Consider the following 4,106-nt stretch of genomic DNA (forward strand, 5'->3'; position numbering starts at 1 on the left):
ACTACTCGACCGGACATCATGTATGCCACTCAACAATTAAGTCAATTCATGGCATCTCATACTGAATCTCATCTTCAAGCTGCCAAGCATGTGTTACGATATCTAAAAACTAGTCCCGGCAAAGGACTTTTCTTTCCAAGGGAATCAGAAATTCAGCTTCTTGGCTTCAGTGACTCTGATTGGGCCGGATGTCCTGACACTCGGCAATCTTTAACAGGTTATTGTTTCTTCTTAGGCAGTTCTTTAGTCTCTTGGAAGACCAAGAAACAAACCACCCCGATCAACAATAACACAAATATTATATGAAATTATTATAAAAGTTAAATTTTGATATACTTATAATGTAAAATATTTTATATAGTCGTGTCATCACGATCATTTTTTAGATGATCATTTACGCTGTTAATATAAAAGATAATTGGGTAAAGTACTAAATTGGTCCTTTATGTTTGGGCATAATTCTGTTTTAGTCCTTAAGGTTTAAAGTGTTCTATTTGAATCCAAAAAAGTTTCATTTAGCATCAATTTAGTCCCATAATGAAGTCAAAGTTAAATAATTAACGGAATGTCCTACATAACAACAGTACAAGAACAAAATCGATAATCCGGAGAACAAGTACAAGTTCCAGAGACACAAAATCAATCGTTGATGCATCAATACATTTATTTATCATTCTCTTTAGTTCTATAGAAAATATTTTATTTATATTATAAGAAAAATAATAAATAAATGTATTGATGTATCCACGGTTGATTTTGTGCCTATGGAGCTTGTACTTGTTTTCCAGATTATCGATTTTGTTCTTGTACTGTTGTTATGTAGGACATTTCGTTAATTATTTAACTTTGACTTCACTCTGGGACTAAATTGATGCTAAATGAAACTTTTTTGGATTCAAATAGAACACTTTAAACCTTAAGGACTAAAACAGAATTATACCCAAACATAGGGGACCAATTTAGTACTTTACCTAAGATAATTATTTTTATTAATATAATATTATATAATTAGATACACGTGTAAAACGATTTTATATTAATAATACATTAAAATTAATAGATAAATTTTGGAATTGTGTATTTTCAGCGTATTTCTCAAACTACACACATATTTGCAACGGTTGTACAAGTAGATTACCCATGAATTAGTTGTTATTATAACATGTAGGAAGATTTTTAAGTGTATTGTTATACTGGTATATCAGTAATTTTTAATCGTTGATCTTAATTATATATATTATATATTTTTTATAATTAAAATCAACGGTTAAAAATCACTGAAACACCGGTACGACAATACACTTGAAAATTTTCCTAACATATATACAATATTATAAGAATAATTTATTTACATGGTGGATGGCAAACAAGAGTGGAGAGCTATTAGGAAGGGAAGGCATGCATATGTCTCCAAAAACGATAGTGTCATAATTAGAAAGGCAATGCAGTATCGTTTCCCTGAGGAATCTTCAAATCAGGGTTGGTCCCCTCTTTTCCAGATATATAAGACAACCCACGCAACACTCATCTTAACTCTAGATTTTTATGCAACTCTTCTCTCTCTCTCTCTCTTTTTTTTTTTTTACTTTGATTTTGTTTGTTTTTAAGCTTCATTTCCTATATATTTTTTCGTGTCAATTATTATTAGTATTATTGTATGAATCTGAAGATTCTCCTGCTCTGAACTGCTGCGTGTGTGTTTTGAGGAAAGAATTATTAGATATAAGTTAGAGTTGTCAATATCCTTGAGAATTATGTGATATCAATATATTAAGAATACAAGGTGTAAATTTAAGAATCCTAAAAAAAATTAATGTTAAAATTCTCATTTCACTACATAAAAAATAACAAATTATAAATAGAATTAGCGATATATTTTGATTTTTTATTGATGAATTTTTTATTATTAAAAAATTTTGTCCATCAATAAAAACTTTTTCGATAATCTATCAATAATTTATTGATGGGTTTTCCTATGTTATTCACGAATTTTCTGTCCGAAATTAGCACCCAACTTACTAAAATTTTGAAACTTTTGAAATTATGAAGCTTAATTAACACAATTAATTATTTAAACTTCAAATTCAATTTTTAGCTTTTGTATGTATGTTAAATAAATGACCATTTATGTATTTTTATTTGTTCAAGATATAGCTATTATATATTTTCTCTTATCAATTTAAACTTTTAGTATAAGTAATTTTATCAATATAGTATTAGAGTTTTTTGATCGAAAAAATTTAGAATTCAATCATTGTTGATTTTGATCCAAAAGAGAAAAAATCAATATAAGCTAAGAAACAAGAAAAAAATAAAACTTATACTGCTATGATCACTACAAGAAAAACGTTGAATACCGTCGAATTTACCATCAAAATTAGTGTCAGATGTTAGCGGCAAATTTATCGACAAATATGGCAATAAATTGGTCGGATAAAAAAGTTATCGTCGGATTAGATTTTCTGACGATAAATTCGTCGGTAATATTTGGAGGGAGAAAAAGAAACATTGGCGTAAGCATTATCGTCAGATTTATTCGCTGGTAAACCTGATTTAAATTCAAAATGTGCGGCCCTCTCCCCTAACTTTCGAGAACTCTCTTCTCTCTCCATCCCCATTCTCCTCTCTCTTCTCTCTCCTTGCAACTACCTCCGAAAGCCCCTTCGACCACCCTCCGCCAGTGCTACCACCTCCATTCTCCACCAAAATCTGCGTCAGGTCACCTGTATCGTGTTTTATTGTCTCAAACGGAGTTGCTCTTTCTGTCTCTGCTACCGTTGGAAGAGTTGCCGCTACTGCTCCCTCTATCACCAGAGTTGTGTCTCTCTTCCGTCGTTCAGGTAAGTTGCCCCTCATCCTTCTCCCTATTCCATCTTGTTTTTATTTTTTTAATAAAAAAATGTAACCCCTTTTTTTATCCACCATTCATTTCCACCTTTGTCTCTGGTTCATTTGCCGGCGGTTACTTCAGTTGCCGCCTGCATCCCCTTCTATTTATGCCGCTTCTGGTTGTCCTGCTCGGCTCCTTTATCCGTGCTTCTGCCAAGGACAAGCACCTCAGGGTGAAAGGACCCGTAAAGATGCACACTAGGGTTCTTTGCATCACTACCAAGAAATCTCTTTGTGATGAAGGTAAAGTTTTCATTGCTCATTCCACAATTTTTATCATCCTTCGACTATTTTGTAATTTGTGTGTGTGTGTTTTTTTTTAAATTGAATCTGTCTCTCATATTTGGATATCATTCATTACAGAATGTTAAAGAATTTTGGATTGAAAAGATTATCTATTTCAGTGCTTGAGTATTTAGATAATAATTGATCTAAAATTTATACAAATGATGATATTATTACTATTGCTTGTAATTTGATGCAAGTTATTTGTTAGAATTTTGAGTCTAATAATGTTAGTTTTATGTTGTGTTAGTTCACACTATGCTTGTGGTTTATTATGTTGTTTCTTTGTCTTGAACCTTTTGTATAGATTTCTTTCTTTTCTTTTTGATTTTGTCTTATGCTATATTTTTTTTTGAGATTCAATAGAGATCGAATTTTAGATTTTTCAATCGTAAAGATTTTGATAGTATGTCATAATATTATTTCTCCTAAAAATATACTTAAATTAATAAAAAATAAGATATATAAATAATTATATCTCTAATATATATAAAATTTATGATCAGAATCAATCGATTAATTAAAATATTATTGTTATAATTTTAAATGTAAGTTGTAAGTCGTAAGTCTTGTATTTGAATCAAAATATAAAATAATCAACTTATGTTTTAGTTTTTCACTTAATTTATATTTCTTTCCTTAATTCAACATACAACATAATACTTTTCAAAAACAAACTAGCTAGTCAATTCTAATTAACAGTGAATATCTAGAGTCACAATAAAATAATTTTGAAGGTTGATTTATTGGTATGGAATAATAAATGGTACACACTATTAGGTGAATGGGAGTTAATGTTATAGGTAACCATGGAAGAGGGAAGTGCAAAATTTAATGAAAGGGAATTGATAGATCCTCATTCCATATATAGCAGTGAATGTACTGTGCTTTAAATTTACATGTGCTTTTTTTTGTCTTTTTTTTTTTTAATA

Source organism: Arachis ipaensis, chromosome B05, assembly GCF_000816755.2.
Source record: "Arachis ipaensis cultivar K30076 chromosome B05, Araip1.1, whole genome shotgun sequence".
NCBI lineage: Eukaryota > Viridiplantae > Streptophyta > Magnoliopsida > Fabales > Fabaceae > Arachis > Arachis ipaensis.